Source organism: Triticum aestivum, chromosome 2B (genome assembly GCF_018294505.1).
Source record: "Triticum aestivum cultivar Chinese Spring chromosome 2B, IWGSC CS RefSeq v2.1, whole genome shotgun sequence".
Taxonomy (NCBI): domain Eukaryota; kingdom Viridiplantae; phylum Streptophyta; class Magnoliopsida; order Poales; family Poaceae; genus Triticum; species Triticum aestivum.
The window spans coordinates 469,763,577-469,787,391 of NC_057798.1; the positions used below are offsets into that span (position 1 = coordinate 469,763,577).

A 23,815-nucleotide genomic window follows, 5' to 3' on the forward strand; every position below is an offset into this window, starting at 1 on the left:
GTTCATGTTCGGTCAATTTCATTTCAAATGTATAGTAATATGAGAGCAAGTTAAAGTGTGGTGTTCATAAAGTCCTATCACAATCAAAAAAAGAAGGATGTTCAAGTATTTACATGCGCCCAATCACAAAAGTATCTGTCCAACAGTCCGTAGAAGAAAAGGGGCATTCCCCGTGCCAGCCCGGCTATCCAAACCTCCTCGCTCACTCTGCCCCCGCCTCTTCCTCACCATCCGACTCTTTCTCGGACGCCTCCTTCTTGGACGCCTCCATCTCGAGCGTCAGGCGCTTCAACATCTTGACACAAATGGTGTGAACGATCATCACCGCATCATCATCCAACTTTTCCATCCTCATGGTCAACACCTTGGTATCCTCCAAAGCGGCCACGAGCTCAACCCTCCTCTCTTCGAGATTGGTCTTCTTCTCTTCGAGGTTGAGTTTCTTATCAGTCGCCGCCATTAAGATGTTAAGCCTCTCGGCCTTCTTTTCCTCCTTCACATCGGAGTGCTTGACACAATTCTCCTTCTTCACCAAGATGACCTCGAACCTTTTCATCATCTTGGCTGCCGCCCCTTCTCGCTCCTTCTCCTACTTCTGCTTCTTTCCCCGGAACCCCCTTCTAACTTTCTTGGGTGGCTCTTTTGTTGGGTTGGTTGGATCACCTGTTTCTTCCTCGGTCTCAATGTCGGCGGCCTTGATGGAGTTGGCAATCGATAGTTGCCACTTGGGTGCCCCATTCAACTTCAACCAACAAATGCATGAGGACGAAGTTCTTCTTCTCCACTTTCAAGAATAAGTTGCATGCACTGGAGGGCTAGAAAGAAAAACATTGGCAACAAGTTACATATCCGGCCAAATGACCAACACATATAGCATATTCGGTAAAATGATCAACACATATAACAACTTACTTGCTCGGTGATTAGTGCATCATTGGCCAACGATCGATTAGTTGTTTTAAATGGCTGCAATACTTGCTCATGGCCTCCTAGATGATGTACCATCGATGGTTAAACGACTTTGTCCCACGATTGCAGATGAGTTCGTTTGTGGTAGGGCTTGAAGTGTACTCATGAAACCAAGTATGAATGGTGGCCCAAAATTTTGCTTCCTTTTGCTTCGTGCCATGGATCAGGACGATACTAGTGGCCAACCACGCATCGCACAACAATTCGTCCTTCATCATGTTGAAGCTTTCTCCTCTACCTCTCTTCTATGAATCAGCTGGCCACTCCTCCAGATCAAGGTCCTTATCGTCGTCCTGCTTCACAGCCCCCCCCCCCTCCCCCACATGGATCGGCCACCCCCACGAATTATTAGGGGGAGGTACCGGCCATTAGCAAAGGGTATAGGCCTTTATCCATGCGTGCGTATATTCTTGGCTGGCCCAAGCCCAAAACAATTGGCGTTTTGGTGGTTTTCCCGTCCGTGAATCACTGATCGATCTGTAATACATGCATACAGGCCGTTCGTTTCTATTCCGTGCAGTTTGACCTAATCAAGCTCCACCTGATCTTTTTGCCGCCGCCGCCCACGCTAGGATAGGGCTTAATCTTTCGTTACCATCGACCATCGTCGCCACAGGCATAGGCGCGCACAATCTTTCAAAAGCACGAACCCTTCCATGCTTGACCAGCGATGGTTGCCGCATGCCTGCGGCCTGCGGAAACAATGCTCATCCGAGCAGATGGGACGAGCCGGGGCTGGATTTGATTTCTTTTCCGAGGGATTGCCGGGGCTGGAGTTGATACTCTAGCAAGGTATGTATTCTTGAGACGCTGCTCACTTTTTTCTAATACACCACATATTGATTCTATATGCTTATGTATGTTTGCGTTGACATATATCAAGTATATCAAGTAAATGTAAGTGGTGTCCCAAGCAGTGATTGACTTTCAATTCAAAACTATATGAACGCAAGCTAAATCTTGCTGTTTAGTTATACATGATTGGTCATGTTCTTCTTAAACCTATAGCTAGACCTGCCCGATCGGTAGTGATATCTGGATATAAAAACTCTTCTGTAGTTTGTGAGACATAAAAAAATTCTGGGCTTCGTTGTTGCCTCGCCCCCCCCCCCCCCCCCCCCTATGTCTAAATCCTGGCTCCGCCCCTGCTGCTTCAGCTGGCCGATATATGAATCCGGCTACCGGGTGTATGTACCCGGCTGCGTGCAAGTGGGGTGTATGTATCGGACTGGGTGTACGTGCTTGGCTGCATGCCCAACTGCTGGGCGTGCACCTCCGGCTCTGAGTGGTCATCTTGCATAATAACCATGCCACCGCAACAACTATATTAAGTTTTTAGATGAAGAAGCGGAGGATTATCTGGGCATACTGATCGTAAGTGAACCAACACATTCTTGGTATTTCAGTTTAAACAACTGAATTTCTTACGGTTGGGTTTATATCTTTATTGCTCAGGGACGATCAAGTTGTGGAGGTTGATGAGTGTAGTTCTTACGCTCATCACACCGTTATTTAAACTGGTTTATCTTAGAAAATCTGAGAAAATCACTCTGACATTGCCACTAATGACTAATGAATGCGAGCAATCGTGAAATCCTATCTTTATTTTGTTTTCACCAGAAAAGAGACCATACATGGATAAAAATCATCAATTAGAAGGAAAGAAGCAAAATGGAGGAAGAAGGAGATAATTTGCTGGTGCAACAAGTGAAACAGAAGAGAAGACGAGGGGTGCCAGCAGCTTCTTGGCGTCCAACACAACCACTTTTATAAAGGGCTCAATACCAGATTCACAAGGGAGCATCATCAAAAACCTCTATCACCGTAACAAAAACCATTCTCCAACCTAGTCGCTGTCATTTCCCATCTCATCTCCATAGCCACCACCATCACCATCACCGCAGAAAACCACCTCCATGTTAGCCATACTTGTAATCGTGTATCGCATTCGACAACCAATTGTAAGACATATTATCAATAAAGCATTATGTTTATGTCTTTTCCAATGATTTCTTCTTGTGATCGGATCACCATCTGTGAGTAATTCGGTAAGGCAACGGGTTAAGGCATAGCCTTGCAACCAGGTGTATTTGTATGAGGGCTCGATGGAATGAATTCAAATTAACGACATGTATGTGTTAGAATTGCATTGTAGTTGTCTCATGTCTCTTTCTCGCTCTTCGGCCATGCATGTACCTTGGATCATGGAGTTCGATCAAGGAGGAAGTTAGGAGCAGGGAGGACGCGGAATGCTATTCTAAACACGAGTGACAGAACGGTTTAGTACGGTAGCGAAAAGTCAATCCCTGGTGATACATGAGGTGTAGTCACTAAATGCCCAATGCTTTTTTCTGATTTATTCTTAATAACTGAGGTAACCCCGCGTGATGCAAGGCATGCGGTTGGACAACTGACTCTTGATGCAGGTCGCGAACCATTCAAGACGTAAGTTGGACATGCACCCCACTTTGTCTCATTGCAAGCACATCTTAATGGGTGTCTTCCAAAGCATAAACCTAAATCATGATGATCCCGATCATTAATATATGGTTGTAAGAAACAAGTCCACATACCCATGCTTGTTTTAATTATAAGTGTTTACACACTAAGGCCATTAAGGTCCGGTTGTAAAAACTAGAATTTAATTCTCTTGCAAAGACTTGGTAGAGACTCTGTCGTAGTAGCCATGCTCTTGTGGGTTCGATAAACTTAGGATCACTCCTTTGGGAAGGGCAGGAATACCTTCGTTATCCAACCGGATCTCAAAGGGCATCAACCGCGTGCCTTGTCATGGCAGAATTCGCTTCGAGGAGACAATGAGCATCTGACAGTTGTCTCGCAGTGCTTATGTGCGTGTAGGATCGAAAGTATGTCTAGAGGACGGGGGTGATTAGACTACTTGACCAAATAAAAATCTAGCCTTTTCCCAATTTTAGTCCTTGGCAGATTTTAACAACTAGGCACAAGTCAAGCAATCAACCTACACATGCAATTCTAAGAGTATAGTAGCGGAATGTAAAACAATTGCATATGAAGGTAAAGGGAGGAGTTTGAGGAGGCAAACGCAATGTTGACACGAAATTTTTTATCCGTGGTTCCGATAGGTGGTGCTATCGTACATCCATGTTGATGGAGACTTCAACCCACGAAGGGTAACGGTTGCACGAGTCCATGGAGGGCTCCACCCACGAAGGGTCCATGAAGAAGCAACCTTGTCTATCCCACCATGGCCGTCGCCCACGAAGGACTTGCCTCACTAGGGTAGATCTTCACGAAGTAGGCAATCTTCTTGCCCTTACAAACTCCTTGGTTCAACTCCACAATCTTGACGGAGGCTCCCAAGTGACACCTAGCCAATCTAGGAGACACCACTCTCCAAGAAGTAACAAATGGTGTGTTGATGATGAACTCCTTGCTCTTGTGCTTCAAATGATAGTATCCCCAACACTCAACTCTCTCTCACAGGATTTGGATTTGGTGGAAAGAAGATTTAAGTGGAAAGCAACTTGGGGAAGGCTAGAGATCAAGATTTATGTGGTAGGAATGGAATATCTTGACCTCAACACAAGTTTAGGTGGTTCTCTCTCAGAAAATGTATGTTGGAAGTGTAGGCATGTTCTGATGGCTCTCTCCAAGAATGAAGAGTGGGTGGAGGGGTATATATAGCCTCCACACAAAATCTAACTGTTACACACAATTTACCAAAATCGGTGGGACCGAATCGTGAAACTCGGTCAGACCGATTTAGTTCATAATGTGACCGTTAGGAATTTTGGTGGGACCGACACGTCAACTCGGTGGGACCGATATCATTAGGGTTAGGGCATAACGTAATCTCGGTGAGACCAATTACACAAACTCGGTGAGACCGATTTTGGTAATAGACAAACAGAGAGTTGGTCAGGCAAACTCGGTGGGACCAATTCGCTCATCTCGGTTGGACCGAAACATTACGAAAGGGAAACAGAGAGTTTGCTTTGCAATCTCAGTGGGACCGATCACTCATCTCGGTTTGACCGAAAGGTTACGAAGGGAAATAGAGAGATTACAATCCCATCTCGGTGAGACCGAGATCCCTATCGGTGAGACCGAAAAGACTAGGGTTTCTGGCAATGGCTATGTCAACTGAACTCGGTGGCGCTGATACGTCCATTTTGCATCATGCTTTTATATCAATATTTCTTGCATTATGGGCTGTTATTACACACTATGTCACAATACTTATGGCTATTCTCTCTTATTTTACAAGGTTTACCATGAAGAGGGGGAATGCCGGCAGCTGGGATTCTGGCTGGAAATGGAGCAAATATTGGAAACCTATTCTGCGCGGCTCCAAAAGTCCCGCAACTCCACGGAAGTCATTTTTGGATTTAATAAAAAATATTGGGCAAAGAAAGTACCTGAGGGGGCCCACACCCTGGCCAGGAGGGTGCCCCCCTACAGGGCACGCCCCCTATCTCTTGGGCCCCCTGGTGGCCCTCCGATGCCCATCTTCTCCTATATGAGGTCTTTTGTCCTGGAAAAAATCATAAGGAAGCTCACGGGACGAAACTCCGCCGCCACGAGGCGGAACCTTGGCGGAACCAATCTAGGGCTCCGGCAGAGTTGTTCTGCCGGGGACACTTCCCTCCGGGAGGGGGAAATCATCACCATCATCATCCCCAACGATCCTCTCATCGGGAGGGGGTCGATCTCCATCAACATCTTCACCAGCACCATCTCCTCTCCAAACCCTAGTTCATCTCTTGTATCAAAACCACAAATTGGTACCTGTGGGTTGCTAGTAGTGTTGATTACTCCTTGTAGTTGATGCTAATTGGTTTACTTGGTGGAAGATCATATGTTCAGATCCTTAATGCATATAAATACCCCTCTGATTATGAACATGAATATGCTTTGTGAGTAGTTACGTTTGTTCCTGAGGACATGGGTGAAGTCTTGCTATTAGTAGTCATGTGAATTTGGTATTCGTTCGATATTTTGATGAGATGTATGTTGTCTCTCCTCTAGTGGTGTTATGTGAACATCGACTACATGACACTTCACCATTATTTGGGCCTATAGGAAGGCATTGGGAAGTAATAAGTAGATGATGGGTTGCTAGAGTGACAGAATCTTAAACCCTAGTTTATGCGTTGCTTCGTAAGGGGCTAATTTGGATCCACATGTTTCATGCTATGGTTAGGTTTACCTTAATACTTCTTTTGTAGTTGCAGATGCTTGCAATAGGGGTTAATCATAAGTGGGATGCTTGTCCAAGTAAGGGCAGTACCCAAACACCGGTCCACCCACACATCAAATTATCAAAGTACCGAACGCGAATCATGTGAGCGTGATGAAACTAGCTTGACGATAATTCCCATGTGTCCTCGGGAGCGCTTTTCTCATTATAAGAAATTGTCCAGGCTTGTCCTTTGCTACAAAAAGGATTGGGCCACCTTGCTGCACCTTATTTACTTTCATTGCTTGTTACTCGTTACAATTTATCTTATCACAAAACTATCTATCACCTACAATTTCAGTGCTTGCAGAAAATACCTTACTGAAAACCGCTTGTCATTTCCTTTTGCTCCTCGTTGGGTTCGACACTCTTACTTATCAAAAGGACTACGATAGATCCCCTATACTTGTGGGTCATCAAGACTCTTTTCTGGCGCCGTTGCCGGGGAGTGAAGCGCCGTTGGTGAGTGGAACTTGGTAAGGAAACATTTATATAGTGTCCTGAAATTTTCTGTCACTTGTTACTATGGAAACTAATCCTTTGAGGGGCTTGTTCGGGGCATCTTCGCCCCGACCAGTAGAGCAAAGAGTTGCTCCTCAACCTACTGAACCTACTGAAAATGTTTACTTTTAAATTCCTTCGGGTATGATAGAGAAACTGCTAGCTAATCCCTTTGCAGGAGATGGAATATTGCATCCTGGTTTACACCTTTTTTTTGTGGATGAAGTTTGTGGATTATTTAAGCTTGCAGGTATTCCCGATGATGTTGTTAAGAGGAAGGTCTTCCCTTTATCTTTGAAGGGAGATGCATTGACATGGTATAGGCTATGTGATGATACAGAATCTTGGAACTATAAACGATTGAAGTTGGAATTTCACCAGAAGTTCTATCTTATGCATCTTGTTCACCGTGATCGTAATTATATATATAATTTCTGGCCTCGCGAGGGAGAAACCATCGCTCAAGCTTGGGGGAGGCTTAAGTGAATGTTATATTCATGCCCCAATCATGAGCTCTCAAGAGAAATGATTATTCATTTTTTATGCTCGGCTTTCTCTCAATGACCGCACCATGCTCGATACTTCCTGTGCTGGTTCTTATATGCTGAAGACTACTGAATTCAAGTGGGACTTATTGGAAAGAATTAAACACAACTCTGAAGATTGGGGTTCCGACGATGGTAAGGAGTCAGTTATAACACCTAAGTTTGATTGTGTTAAATCTTTTATGGATACCGATGCTTTTCGTGGATTTAGCGCTAAACATGGACTTGACTGTGAGATAGTAGCTTCTTTCTGTGAATCTTTTGCTGCTCACGTTGATCTCCTAAGGAGAAGTGGTTTAAATATAATCCTCCCATTGAAGTAAAAGTAGTTGCACCTATTACAGTTGAAGAAAAGACTATCACTTATAATGATCCTATTGTTCCTACTACCTATGTTGAGAAACCAACTTTTCCTGTTAGAATAAAGAATCATGCTAAAGCTTCAACTGTCATTCGTATGAGTAATACTAGGACTTATACACCTCCTGAGCAAATTAAAGTTGAACCTAGTATTGCTATGGTTAAAGATCTCTTGGATAATAATTTAGATGGGCATGTTATTTACTTCTGTGAACAGGCTGCTAATATTGCTAGACCCGATGCTAAGATACATAGACCTGTTGTAGGCATGCCTGTTATTTCTGTTAAAATAGGAGATCATTGCTATCATGGCTTATGTGATATGGGTGCTAGTGCTAGTGCAATACCATATGACTTATATAAAGAAATTATTCACGATATTACACCCGCTGAGTTGGAAGATATTGATGTTACAATTAAGCTTGCCAATAGAGATACTATTAAGCCTTTTGGGATTGTTAGAGATGTTGAAGTCTTGTGTGGGAAGGTCAAATACCCTGCTGATTTTCTTGTTCATGGTTCCCACAAGATGACTTTTGTCCCATCATATTTGGTAGACCCTTCTTGAATACTATTAATGCTAGGATTGATTGTGAAAAGGATGTTGTCATGATTGGCTTGGATGATATGACTCATGAGTTTAATTTTGCTAAATTTCGTGGACAACCCCGTGATAAAGAATTACCTAGTAAAGATGAAATAATTGGTCTTGCTTCTATTGCCGTGCCTCCTACTGATCCGTTAGAACAATATTTGCTAGACCATGAAAATAATATGTTTATGAATGAAAGAAGAGAAATAGATGAAGTATTCCTTCAGCAGGTTCCTATTTTGAAACACAACTTACCTGTTGAAATCCTAGGGGATCCTCCTCCACCCAAGGGTGATCCCGTGTTTGAGCTAAAACCATTACCTGATAAACTTAAATATGCTTACCTTGATGAAAAGAAAATATATCCTGTTATTATTAGTGCTAACCTTTTAGAGCAGGAAGAGGAAAGATTATTGAAAACTCTGAAGAAGCACTGTGCTGCTATTGGATATACTCTGGATGATCTTAAGGGCATTAGTCCCACTCTATGCCAACACAAAATTAAATTGGAGAAAGATGCCAAACCAGTTAGAGATCCTCAACGACGATTAAACCCTAAGATGAAAGAAGTGGTAAGAAAGGAGATACTAAAGCTCCTTGAGGCAGGTATTATTTATCCCGTTGCTGATAGTGAATGGGTAAGCCCTGTCCATTGTGTCCCTAAAAAGGGAGGTATTACTATTGTTCCTAATGATAAAGATAAATTGATTCCGCAAATAATTATTACAGGTTATAGGATGGTAATTGATTTCCGTAAATTAAATAAAGCTACTAAGAAAGACCATTACCCTTTACCTTTTATTGATCAAATGCTAGAAAGACTATCTAAACATACACATTTCTGCTTTCTAGATGGTTATTCTGGTTTCTCTCAAATACCCGTGTCAGCGGAAGATCAATCAAAAACTACTTTTACTTGCCCTTTCCGTACTTTGCTTATAGACGTATGCCTTTTGGTTTATGTAATGCACCTGCTACCTTTCAAAGATGCATGATGGCTATATTCTCTGACTTTTGTGAAAAGATTTGTGAGGTATTCATGGATGACTTCTCCGTCTATGGATCCTCTTTTGATGATTGCTTGAGCAACCTTGATTGAGTTTTGCAGAGATGTGAAGACACTAGTCTCGTCCTGAATTGGGAAAAGTGTCACTTTATGGTTAATGAAGGCATTGTCTTGGGGCATAAAATTTCTGAAAGAGGTATTGAAGTTGATAAAGCTAAAGTTGATGCTATTGAAAAGATGCCTTGTCCCAAGGACATTAAATGTATAAGAAGTTTCCTTGGTCATGCCTGGTTTTATAGGAGGTTCATTAAGGACTTTTCTAAAATCTCTAGGCCTCTGACTAATTTATTGCAAAAAGATATTCCTTTTGTCTTTGATGATGATTGTGTAGAAACATTTGAAATACTTAAGAAAGCTTTGATCACTACACCTATTGTTCAGCCACCTGATTAGAATTTACCCTTTGAAATTATGTGTGATGCTAGTGATTATGCTATAGGTGTTGTTCTAGGGCAAAGAGTTGATAAGAAATTAAATGTTATTCAATATGCTAGTAAGACTCTTAATGCTGCCCAAAGAAATTATGCTACTACCGAAAAAAATTCTTAGCAGTTGTATTTGCTTGTGGTAAGTTCAGACCTTACATTGTTGATTCTAAAGTTACTATTCACACCGATCATGCTGCTATTAAATATCTTATGGAAAAGAAAGATGCTAAACCTAGACTTATTAGATGGGTCCTCTTGCTTCAAGAATTTGATTTGCATATTATTGATAGAAAGGGAGCTGAGAACCCCGTTGCAGATAACCTGTCCAGGCTAGAGAATGTTCTTGATGACCCACTACCTATTGATGATAGCTTTCCTGATGAACAATTAGTGGTCATTAATGCTTCTTGTACTACTCCATGGTATGCTGATTATGCTAATTACATCGTTGCTAAATTTATACCACCTAGTTTCACATACCAACAAAAGAAAAAGTTCTTCTATGATTTAAGACATTACTTCTGGGATGACCCACACCTTTATAAAGAAGGAGTAGATGGTGTTATTAGACGTTGTGTACCTGAGCATGCACAGGAACAGATCCTACGCAAGTGTCACTCTGAATCATATGGAGGACACCACGCTGGAGACAGAACTGCACATAAGGTATTGCAATCCGGTTTTTATTGGCCTACTCTCTTCAAAGACGCCTGTAAGTTTGTCTTGTCTTGTGATGAATGTCAAAGAATTGGTAATATTAGTAGACGTCAAGAAATGCCTATGAATTATTCTCTGGTTATTTAACCATTTGATGTTTGGGGCTTTGATTATATGGGACCATTTCCTGCCTCTAATGGATATACACATATTCTAGTTGTTGTTGATTACGTTACTAAGTGGGTAGAAGCTATTCCAACTAGTAGTGCTGATCATAACACCTCTATTAAGATGCTTAAAGAAGTTATTTTTCCGAGGTTTGGAGTCCCTAGATATCTCATGACTGATGGTGGTTCACATTTTATTCATGGTGCTTTCCGTAAAATGCTTGCTAAGTATGATGTTAATCATAGAATTGCATCTCCTTATCACCCGCAGTCTAGTGGTCAAGTAGAGTTGAGCAATAGAGAGCTCAAATTAATTTTGCAAAAAACTGTTAATAGATTTAGAAAGAATTGGTCCAAGAAACTTGATGATGCACTATGGGCCTATAGAACTGCATATAAAAATCGTATGGGTATGTCTCCGTATAAGATGGTTTATGGAAAGGCTTGTCACTTACCTCTTGAACTTGAACATAAGGCATATTGGGCCATTAAAGAGCTCAACTATGATTTAAACCTGCCAGTGAGAAGAGGTTATTTGACATTAGCTCACTTGATGAATGGAGAACCCAAGCATATGAGAATGCCAAATTGTTTAAAGGAAAAGTTAAAAGATGGCATGACAAAAGGATACAAAAGCGAGAATTTAACGTAGGTGATTCTGTGTTGCTATTCAACTCTCGTTTAAGATTTTTTGCAGGAAAACTTCTCTCTAAGTGGGAAGGTCCTTACGTTATCGAGGAGGTTTATCGTTCCGGTTCCATAAAAATCAACAACTTCGAAGGCACAAGTCCGAGGGTAGTGAACGGTCAAAGAATCAAACATTATATCTCAAGTAACCCTATTAATATTGAAACTAATATTATTAAAACCATAACCCCGGAGGAATACATAAGAGACACTTTCCAGAACATTCCGGACTCCGAAAAGGAATAGGTATGTGGTAAACCGACTCCAAAACAGTTCTAATGGCAATTTTTCTCCATTTTGGAATATTTAAGAATTTTGGGAAGAAAGAAGTAGTCCGAGAAGGACATGAGGCACCACGAGGGTGGAGCCCCCCCCCCCACAGGGCGCGCCCCCTGTCTCGTGGGCACCTCGTGTGCCTTCCGGACTCCGTTTTCTTGCTCATTACGTATTTTGGTTGGTAAAAATTCATTATATAATCTCCCAAAAGTTTTGATCACCGTATCACGCAAAAATCTTCTATCTTTGTTTCGAGCTATTTTTCTGACAGATCTAGAGCACCATGACGTCTCCAAGCGCTCCCAAGGACAAGTTTTTCGAGAGGGTTATCAACCCCTATCTCGCGGAGGTGCTGCAACACCCTCAAACCATTGAGATGCGGGAGGGGGTGCTGCACATCCGCGGTGTGGAGGGACTAAGGCGTACCGGAAGCATGGAGACAAAAGCTCAAGGTCGTGGAGCAGCAAGTTTTCAAGTGTCAATGGATGGTGGAGCGTGAACTCAATGCTAACCAGATGATGATCACAGAGTTTACCAGCAGGCATAAGCTGGATGCCAAGATTATTGGGGAGACCATCTTCAAGCTTCAAGAGAAAATCGAGCACCTTCAAGCTCAGATCTACGACCTGCAAAACCAAAACTGTGAGTATGAATATAGATTCAAAAGGATGAGTTTGGCTGCAGATTTGAGGATCCCGGAGACTCGATCATCTTTTTATAATGGTGAACCAATGCCTTGGAAGATGGACGACAAGCCTACATCATCGACAACTCCTACTTCACCACCTCCGAAGACATAATCACATGGGTATGGGCACTCCCCTTGGCAACTGCCAAGCTTGGGGGAGGTGCCCCGGTATCGTATCACCATCACACTCCTATCTTTACTGTTTTACTTAGTTCGATCCTTTTAGTAGTATCTTGATCTAGTAGATTAAAGCTTTGGTATGAATTAGTTTTGAGTTTTTCTTTGTGATCTCTCTATGTAATCGAGTCTGTGAGTTATCTATAATAAAGATTAGTGTTGAGTCAAGGGCTTTGCTATCTTGCTATGATCTTGAGAAAAAAAACAAAAGAGTTCATATCGATCTTGTGGATAGTAATGACTTCACACATAGAAAGTATGAGGCTTAAAAGTTATTGAGAGTTGACAAACGTAGTTTTGGTCATCGTTGCAATTAATAGGAAGTAATAAGGAAAGAGAAGTTTTCACATATAAATATACTATCTGGGACATCTTTTATGATTGTGAGCACTCATTAAAGTATGACATGCTAAAGAGTTGACGTTGGACAAGGAAGACAACATAATGGTTTATGTTTTCTCGCATTCCAGTTAAAGTATATTGTCATGGATCTTCTTAGCATGTTGAGCTTGCCTTTCCCCCTCATGCTAGCCAAATTCCTAGCACCAAGTAGAGATACTACTTGTGCTTCCAAATACCCTTAAACCCAATTTTTCCATGAGATTCCACCATATCTACCTATGGATTGAGTAAGATTCTTCAAGTAAGTTGTCATCGGTGCAAGCAATGAAAATTGCTCTCTAAATATGCATGACTTATTAGTATGGAGAAAATAAGCTTTATATGATCTTGTTATGGAAGCAATAAAAGCGACAGACTGCATAATAAAGGTCCATACACAAGTGGCAATATAAAGTGAGTTCTTTCGCATTAAGATTTTGTTTATCCAACCCTAAAAGCGCATGACAACCTCTACTTCCCTCTACGAAGGGCCTATCTTTTACTTTATGTCTTATTACCTTATGCAAGAGTCAAGGTGATCTCCACCTTTCCCTTTTTCATTTTATCCTTTGGCAAGCACCTCGTGTTGGAAAGATCCTGATGCATATATCCAATTGGATGTTTGTTAGCATGAACTATTATTGTTGACATCACCTAAAGGTGAATACACTGGGAGGCAATTATAAGCCCCTATCTTTCTCAGTGTCCGATTAAAACTCCATAACCATAAGTATTGTGTGAGCGTTAGCAATTGTAGAATACTATATGATAGTTGAGTATGTGGACTTGCTGAAAAGCTCTATTCTTGACTCTTTCTGATGTTATGATAAATTGCAATTGCTTCAATGACTGAGATTATAGTTTGTTAGTTTCCAATGAAGTTTATGTTCCATACTTGACATTGTGAATATATTGTTACTTGAGCATAAGAAATCATATGAAAAATTTTATATATGTTGATGTTATAAGAATGATCATGATGCCCTCATGCCCGTACTTTATTTTTATCGACACCTCTATCTCTAAACATGTGGACATATTTTTCGATTTCGGCTTCCGCTTGAGAACAAGCGAGGTCTAAGCTTGGGGGAGTTGATACGTCCATTTTGCATCATGCTTTTATATCAATATTTATTGCATTATGGGCTGTTATTACATGTTATGTCACAATACTTATGGCTATTCTCTCTTATTTTACAAGGTTTACCATGAAGAGGGGGAATGCCGGCAGCTGGGATTCTGGCTGGAAAAGGAGCAAATATTGGAAACCTATTCTGCACAGCTCCAAAAGTCCCGCGACTCCACGAAAGTCATTTTTGGATTTAATAAAAATATTGGGCAAAGAAAGTACCTGAGGGGGCCCACACCCTGGCCAGGAGGGTCAGGGCGCCCCCCCCCTACAGGGCGCGCCCCCTGTCTCCTCGGCCCCCTGGTGGCCCTCCGGTGCCCATCTTCTCCTATATGAGGTCTTTTGTCCTGGAAAAAATCATAAGGAAGCTCACGGGACGAAACTCCGCCGCCACGAGGCGGAACCTTGGCGGAACCAATCTAGGGCTCCGGCAGAGTTGTTCTGCCGGGGACACTTCCCTCCGGGAGGGGAAAATCATCACCATCATCATCCCCAACGATCCTCTCATCGGGAGGGGGTCGATCTCCATCAACATCTTCACCAGCACCATCTCCTCTCCAAACCCTAGTTCATCTCTTGTATCAAAACCACAAATTGGTACCTGTGGGTTGCTAGTAGTGTTGATTACTCCTTGTAGTTGATGCTAATTGGTTTACTTGGTGGAAGATCATATGTTCAGATCCTTAATGCATATAAATACCCCTCTGATTATGAACATGAATATGCTTTGTGAGTAGTTATGTTTGTTCCTGAGGACATGGGTGAAGTCTTGCTATTAGTAGTCATGTGAATTTGGTATTCGTTCGATATTTTGATGAGATGTATGTTGTCTCTCCTCTAGTGGTGTTATGTGAACATCGACTACATGACACTTCACCATTATTTGGGCCTAGAGGAAGGCATTGGGAAGTAATAAGTAGATGATGGGTTGCTAGAGTGACAGAATCTTAAACCCTAGTTTATGCGTTGCTTCGTAAGGGGCTAATTTGGATCCACATGTTTCATGCTATGGTTAGGTTTACCTTAATACTTCTTTTGTAGTTGCGAATGCTTGCAATAGGGGTTAATCATAAGTGGGATGCTTGTCCAAGTAAGGGCAGTACCCAAGCACCGGTCCACCCACATATCAAATTATCAAAGTACCGAACACGAATCATATGAGCGTGATGAAACTAGCTTGACGATAATTCCCATGTGTCCTCGGGAGCGTTTTTCTCATTATAAGAAATTGTTCAGGCTTGTCCTTTGCTACAAAAAGGATTGGGCCACCTTGCTGCACCTTATTTACTTTCATTGCTTGTTACCTGTTATGATTTATCTTATCACAAAACTAGATATTACCTACAATTTCAGTGCTTGCAGAGAATACCTTACTGAAAACTGCTTGTCATTTCCTTCTGCTCCTCGTTGGGTTCGACACTCTTACTTATCAAAAGGACTACGATAGATCCCCTATACTTGTGGGTCATCACGCACCGCATAGAAAGTTTCGGTAGGGCCGAGTTTGACTTTTGGTTTGGGACATATGTGGATATGAGAAGGTAGTTGAGGGTTTTTGGAGCATATCACTAAGCACTTCAAGCAAGAAACTCATTAAGCAACACCTCACCCCCCATGATAGTATTGACTTTTCCTATCGACTCAATGTGATCTTGGATCACTGAAATGAAAAAATGTAGAGTCTTGTGCTTTGAGCTTGAGCCAATCCTTTTGTCCTTAGCATTTTGAGGGGTCCACGTTTCTCATCCATGCCATGCCAAACATTGAGCTTTCCTGAAATATTTATCTTGAAATAGCATTAGCTCAATGAGCTATATGTTGTTGGGAATTACCAAAACCACCCAGGGATAGTTGCACTTTCAATCTCCCCCTTTTTGGTAATTGATGACAACATACAGATCAAAGCTTCGACTAATGATAATAAGATTGAAAAACATCGTTGCTTTGAGAAGTATGTGATAAGCAAGAGCTTCCCCTAAATTTGTGCATTATTTAAAATTTGCTTTGAACTGCAAATGCACAATGTGTTAGGATCATGGGTCACTCTTCCATGTCACATACATCTTGGTGGAGCGCTCAAAATGATAATAATTGAACACATGCACTCATCACCAAGCAAAGTGAATGATCATATAAGGATATGAGAGATAATATATTTCAACAAGCATTAAGATAGCATATGATCAAACACATGATCAAACAAGTAAACAAGTAGCTCACAAAAGGACATAAAGTATCAAGCACACAACCAAGAAGTTCAACCAAAAACAAGAGAGTTAAAAAGCAACACTCTCTCTCTCGAAGCCTATGATCTATACATTTTCTCCCCCTTTGATAACAAGTTACCAAAAAGTTCAAAGAATGCATAGTGCTAAACGACTCTCAGGCTTGGTCTTCATGAGGTGGTGTAGAGATGACTCCAAGGACGAAAACATCTGTTGATGTAGCTGGAGCTGGTGGAGTGGCTGTTGGAACTGGCACTGGAGTTGTAGCTGCTGGTGCAGATGTAGTAGCTCTTGTATCTGTGACTGGCACTGCAGCAGATCTCTGCCCTCTGGGCACTCTAGCAAAAGCATCTGTATTAGACTTGCCCTTCTTCTCCTCCACTTCCTCCTGAAGTTGCTCAACTGCAGTTTGGATCTCAGTTACCTTGACATCAAGAGCATAGAATTTCTGCTCAATGATCCTCTCCAAACTTTCCTGGTTTTGAGTCAGGGTGGCCAAGCCCTTCTCAATCCTCAAGGTGGAGGCAATCAGATAGCCAAGCTGATCTTGCTTGCTCTTCAGGAATACTTGAGATGCCTCTTTAGCAGTTGGCATCTTTGCAGCTTTTTCTGCCCTTCCCTTCTCTCTCTTCTCATGTGCTTGTGCTGATGATGGTTCATTCTCATTCATAACAACAGTGTTGTCCTCAAATTCAGGGTAGATGGGCAGGTGCTCCTTTTCTACTAGATACTTGCCTTTGCCCATCTTGGAGTTAATGAGCTCCTGAATTTGTGGGGCATACCCACAAGATCTCTTCTGATCAGCTGCAATCCTCTTGATTGTCTCCACAATCAGACTCATGACTTTAAACTTTTGAGGCACATCAAACAAATGAAGCAAATTGATAGCATGTCCTCTGATCATCTTGTGATCACCTGATTTGGGTAGCAATGTGTGCCTTAGGATCCAGTTGATGGTAGGCAAACCAGATAACAAGAAATGGACAGATCCAAACTTATGAGTTTCCAAAGCATCATCTGGGATCTCTTTGTACATGTGTGCCATAGTGTTATGGTCTTTCTTCTTTTCAGCATAAACATCCAAGTCATCTTCATTTTCTTCTGGAGCATTGATCAACTGAGCCCATTCTTCCACAGAGGATTGGTACCTAGTACCTTCTGACATCTAAATGATCTTCCCATCTGGGTAGAAGTGGGCAGTTGAATAGAACTGCATGATCAGCTCATCATTCCACTTGGTAAATTTCTGGGCAACAAATGCATCAACTCCACAAGCTTTGAAGTTGTCATATACACCTGGATAGTGATCTTCATTCTCCTTGATGTACTCCCAGTTAACCCATATCATGTCACAAACAATAGGCTTCTTGTCAAGCAAAATTGTCTCATAAAAGTCTTGTTGTTCCTTAGTGTGAAACCTGTAGTCAACAACAGTTCTTCTCCTGACAGCATATGGATTAGACTATCTCCACTGTCTCAATCCTGCATCCTTCCTGATTTTCATGTTTTCTGCAACAGGATGAGCATCATTGTGGTTAGGGATCTTGGGTTTCAGTTTTCTCAAAACAAGTGAATCATCTTCTTCTGCAGCTTCAGGCACTGGGGCCTTGTTCTTCTCCTCAGCAGGTATACTTCTGGTGTTCCTCTTGGGTGCAGTCTTTTGAGCTGGAGCAACAGCCTTGGGAGTAGCTTTGGGCTTAGATGGAGCAGCCCCTGATCTGATTGCATCTCCCATGAGCTTCTGAGCTTTAGGTGCTGGAGCAGCATCCTCTTCCTCTTCATCATCTGATCTCACCATTGATGGCTTGCCAACAACTCTGGCAATGGTCTTCTTGACCCTTTCCTTTCTTTTCTTGCCATCTCTAGTTTCTTTGGGCTCTAGAGTGAACTCCATTGTTTCACCTATGGCAACCTTCCTGGGTTTGGATGTAGGCACTCTCCTGGCAGGTGCCTTCTTGTTCATGCCTGGATTTCTGGTAGCAGCACTGCCATACTCCTTCATCACTTTCTTCTTTGAAGTGGCCTCATCCTCAGCAGCAATATAATCAATCTGAGGTTTTCTTCTTCCTTGTCCTAGTAGCTGCCTTTGGCAAGTTACTAGGTGTGCTCCTGCTACCCTCATCATCGATGCTTGAGGGACTAGTGCCCTCACTCAAATGAGCTTGCTCTTCAGACCTATTCTGGCTATCACTTTGATCAGACATCTCTGCAAACTCACTGATATCAGACCCTGTGAATAGATATAGATGAGGTAGAGTAGATGAGCATCACAAAGTACAGAGGTTTTGCAAAACAGATGACTCAAAACTTAGTTTTAGTTTTTCACAGAAACAATTTCGGAGCTACCGATTTGTAAGCTCGGCGATACCGAAACAGCTTTTGGAACCTAAACTAGTGAACTCGGTCAGACCGAGTCAGAGTTCGGTGGCACCGAGACTGCTAGGGTTTCACAAAGAATCAAACTCGGTCACACCGATTTGGAATTCTTGGTCAGACCGAAAATCGCATGTGCAATGGCCTAAGCCAAATCGGTGGAACCGATTTCAACAACTTGGTCGGTCCAAGATGAGTTCGGCGGAAACCTAACCCTAAATTTTCAAATCTAATCTAATCTATAGGAAGTTTTAGCTGGACATGATGATTTTACATGTGGCAAGAATCATGGCAAGCAATGTGATACGAATCAGAGTTAAAGAATAGCACAAAGTATCAAGTCCATACCCTATCTCGGCAGTGAACTTGCTACGGCGGCAACGGTGGGGCAGATTGCTGTTGACGGCGGCGGCGACCAGCGGCGGGAGGTCGCTGGCGGCGAGAAGATGATCCGGAGACCCGAAGAGGCAGAGCAGGTTACACGCGGGCGAAGGTTTTCAGAATTTTTTTCAAAATTTGACCCGTCGGTATATATAACCTGACCCTATCGGTGTGACCGAGTGGAACAACTCGGTGGCACCGAGGTACAAAACTGCGAGCAGTTACTGCAACTCGGTGTGACCGAAAGGTTCTAATCGGTTGCACCAAGATTGAAAACCTAGATCAACTTAATGATCTCGGTATGACCGAAAGGGGTGAATCGGTCAGACCGAAATGCACAAAGAGGTTTTGGAAGTTTAAGTCTATGACGAATCGAGGACTCCGAGTGCTCCTCACACAGAGTGGTTCGAATCTGACTTGATCAAACTTTGTGATGTAGCATGAATAGAGTTTGAGACGAGAAATCATAGATAGCTAGAAAAGGTTCTTAGGCATTCTTGTCCATCCATTTGGCAAAAGAGAAAAAACCAAACAATCAAAACAACAAGTGGATGTCCTTGAATGAGTAAAATATGCAACCAACATGCTCACACAATAAAATGGCAAATGAAATATGTGGCAAAGCATGCATAACCAATTCTAGCATCTATCAAGCAATTGGCGATGACTAGGTCATCTATATATGAGTATATTGACTTGGGAGTCAAATGAGAACATTTGATCATAGGTCATACTCATTGTTTAAGCATAAGTGGGGTTACCACTTTTACATAAAGCATTGTTGTGTTCACACCATTAGAGTTGCTTTGGCTCAATTCTTAGAGTAAAGCTCCCCCTAGATGTGAGATCCCCCCTAAGAGGGATGAACAAACCTTGGGTTTTGTCCATGATGACTTCATGTAGATGTTGAAGATGTGGATGCTCAATGTTGTTGATCATTTGGAGCAATCCATTGGAGTGAGTTGCACTTTCAATACCTACACGGGTTAGTCCCACAAGGAACAAACAAGGATATCCATAGACATAGAGTGATGCACACACACGATGATGTCCCTGAAAGCATTAAGTTACCTTGTCCCTTGTCTTACCAACAAGAGGGTTTGTGACTCCTTGAACTAGTGCAAGATGTGGAAGTTGATTGCACTTGTCCTTGCCAAAATGATATGAGTGAAGTATATTGGCTGAGTCACCCTCAAGAACTCTCTAGTTCTTCTTCTTTGGGATCCACATCATCTTGATGGGAATCCTTGGAGTTGTAGTCGAACTTGATGAAGTAGAACTTGGTGTAGTCTTGGGAACCCACTTGACCAAGTCCTTAGGAGCTTCTTCAAATGCACCAATCTCCTCTTGAAGCTTGTCCCTGCCTTTTTGCTTGTGGTCTTGTGGTGGAAGATCATCTTGAGCTTGTGTTCCTTTGAAAGAAGTAGGACCGTACTTCTCTTGTTGAGGAACAAACTTCGTCTTGGGGTATTGATCTTCTTCCCACTCAACTCCATTGGCATTGAACTTTCATTCAAAACCAACACCTTGATTCTTCCGGTGCCTTCCTTGCTTGCGTACAATTTCCTCGAACTGCTTACTTCCGGCAAAGCTCTTGTACACACCTTTCTCTATAATTCCCTTCAATAAGATATTTTCTTGCTCAAGTGTAACTTGGCTAAGAGAATCATTAGTGGAATCAAGAGAACTACTAGAAGCAACAACATTGGATTTAGCATGATTATTGTTACTACTAGAAGAATAATCTTTCTTGTTCTTGTTACCAGACTTGACTTGTGGCATATAAGTAGATAAGAGTAAACGCTTGGCAATGTAAGAAGAACTTTTCTTGCGAAGATCATGATTGATTGCCTTTAAAAACTCATGCTCTTGCTCAAGGTTGAGCTTTTCAAAGCGTAACTTCTCATGAGTCTTTAAAAGTTCTCGATGATCTTCCAAGATAGTTTCATGAGCTAACTTAAGAGTGTTTAGTTCTTTAGTTAGGCGCTCAATTTTCTCCTTATCATTGTCATTTGTTTTATCTTTATTAGCATGATTAATTGACGTTTCATCATAGTATTCGTCACTAGAGTTGTCAACAAGTAAATCATCATCACCCAACAAGTCATCTTCATCACTATTGAAATCAACATACTCGGGGTGTGATACCTTTGGGCCTTTAGCCATGAAGCATCTTCCAATTCCTTCATTTGGTGAGTCAGATATGTCGTAGGAGTTTGTTGACACAAGTGCTAGACCGGCAACACCTTCATCTTGAGTATATTCGGAGTCGGAGTGATAGCTTCTCTCGGAGTGATTGCCGGAGTCGGAGCCGGATACCCATTCACCAACATGAGCTTGATGTCTTCGTTTTGTATAGCTCCTTGATGACTTGTCCTTCTTTTCCGAATCCTTGCCTATCCGGGATGTTCTTCGTTCATAATGATCATCTCTACTCCTTCTTTCTCTCGATGGTGATTCTTCTCTTCTACTTCTTCTTTTTGGAGAATCTTCTCTTCTTTTGTAGGGAGCCGTACACTCATTGGAATAGTGTCCGGGTCTTCCAAAATTGTAGCAATTACGCTCATGACTAGAAGATCTTTTGTCATTGTAGGACCTTGACTTGGAACTTCTTTCCTTGCTTCTACTTTTGTAGAACTTGTTGAAGTTCTTCACCATTAGGCTCAATTCTTAATTGAAGATTTGTTTCTCACTTGATGATGTGGGAGCTTCACATGAGGATTTGTAAGCACCACTTGACTTGTTGTGGAGCTCTTCCTTATCCTTGAGTGACATCTTATGAGCAACAATTCTTCCAATGACTTCCGTTGGCCTGAGATCTTTGTAATTGGGCATCATTTGGATCAATGTACACACGGTATCATATTTTCCATCCAAGGCTCTTAGGATCTTCTTGATGATGAATTTGTCGATCATCTCTTCACTTTCTAAGCTGGCAATCTCATTTGTGATGAGAGCAAGCCTAGAGTACATTTCAGCGACGCCTTCACCATCCTTCATTTTGAACTTGTCAAGTTGACTTTGAAGCACATCCAATTTGGATTCCTTGACAGAGTCGGTACCTTCGTGCATATCAATCAAAGTATCCCAAATTTCCTTTTCATTCTCAAGACGATTGATTTTGTTGAATTCTTCGGGGCACAATCCGTTGAAGAGAATATCACAAGCTTGAGCATTGTATTGCAGCATCTTCAATTCTTCCGCGACAGCTTCACGGTTCGGTTCTCTCCCATCAAAGAATTCACCTTGCAAGCCAATACACACAATAGCCCAAACAGTGGGGTTATGTCCAAGAATATGCATTTTCATCTTATGCTTCCAACTAGCAAAATTAGTACCATCAAAGTAAGGACCTCTATGGTGGTAATTTCCCTCGCTAGACGCCATACTCTCCTAGGTTGTGAAACCAAGGCTATGACCACCAAAAGCTATGGAAATCAAAGCAAATGCAGACCAAAGCTCTGATACCACTTGTAGAATCGAAAGTATGTCTAGAGGGGGGGGGGGTGATTAGACTACTTGACCAAATAAAAATCTAGCCTTTTCCCTATTTTAGTTCTTGGCAAATTTTAGCAACTAGGCACAAGTCAAGCAATCAACCTACACATGCAATTCTAAGAGTATAGCAGCGGAATGTAAAACAATTGCATATGAAGGTAAAGGGAGGAGTTTGAGGAGGCAAACGCAATGTTGACACGGAAATTTTTATCCGTGGTTCCAACAGGTGGTGCTATCGTACATCCACGTTGATGGAGACTTCAACCCATGAAGGGTAACGGTTGCGCGAGTCTACGGAGGGCTCCGCCCATGAAGGGTCCACGAAGAAGCAACCTTGTCTATCCCACCATGATCGTCGCCCACGAAGGACTTGCCTCACTAGGGTAGATCTTCATGAAGCAGGCGATCTCCTTGCCCTTACAAACTCCTTGGTTCAACTCCACAATCTTGACGGAGGCTCCCAAGTGAAACCTAGCCAATCTAGGAGACACCACTCTCCAAGAAGTACCAAATGGTGTGTTGATGATGAACTCCTTGCTCTTGTGCTTCAAATGATAGTCTCTCCAACACTCAACTCTCTCTACAGGATTTGGATTTGGTGGAAAGAAGATTTGAGTGGAAAGCAACTTGGGGAAGGCTAGAGATCAAAATTTATGTGGTAGGAATGGAATATCTTGACCTCAACACAAGTGTAGGTGGTTCTCTCTCAGAAAATGTATGTTGGAAGTGTAGGCATGTTCTGATGGCTCTCTCCAAGAATGAAGAGTGGGTGGAGGGGTATATATAGCCTCCACACAAAATCTAACCGTTACACACAATTTACCAAACTCGGTGGGACCGAATCGTGAAACTCGGTCAGACCGATTTAGTTCGTAATGTGACCGTTAGGAATTTCAGTGGGACCGACACGTAAACTCGATGGGACCGATATCGTTAGGGTTAGGGCATAACCTAATCTCGGTGAGACCGATTACACAAACTCTGTGAGACCGATTTTGGTAATAGACAAACAGAGAGTTGGTGAGGCAAACTCGGTGGGACCATTTGCTCATCTCGATTGGACCAAAACATTACGAAAGGGAAATAGAGAGTTTGCATTGCAACCTTGGTGGAACCGATCGCTCATCTCGGTTTGACCAAAACGTTACGAAGGGAAACAGAGAGATTACAATCCCATCTCGGTGAGACCGAGATCCCTATCGGTGAGACCGAAAAGACTAGGGTTTCTGGCAATGTCTATGTCAACTGAACTCGGTGGCGCCGGATAGAAAGTTTCGGTAGGGCCGAGTTTGACTTTTGGTTTGGGACATATGTGTATATGAGAAAGTAGTTGAGGATTTCTGGAGCATATCACTAAGCACTTCAAGCAAGAAACTCATTAAGCAACACCTCACCCCCTCTTGATAGTGTTGGCTTTTCCTACGGACTCAATGTGATCTTGGATCACTAAAATGAAAAAATGTAGAGTCTTGTGCTTTGAGCTTGAGCCAATCC

The 23,815-nt window shown here is 42.2% G+C and overlaps 1 long non-coding RNA gene across 1 annotated transcript; it reads left to right on the forward strand.

Moving 5' to 3' along the window:
- Nucleotides 1-1,441: 1,441 nt before the first annotated feature.
- Nucleotides 1,442-2,972, forward strand: LOC123041415 (uncharacterized). Its single transcript, XR_006418513.1, has 2 exons — nucleotides 1,442-1,761; nucleotides 2,590-2,972. It is a non-coding gene; the product is annotated as an uncharacterized lncRNA (long non-coding RNA).
- The last annotated feature ends 20,843 nt before the right edge of the window (nucleotides 2,973-23,815 follow it).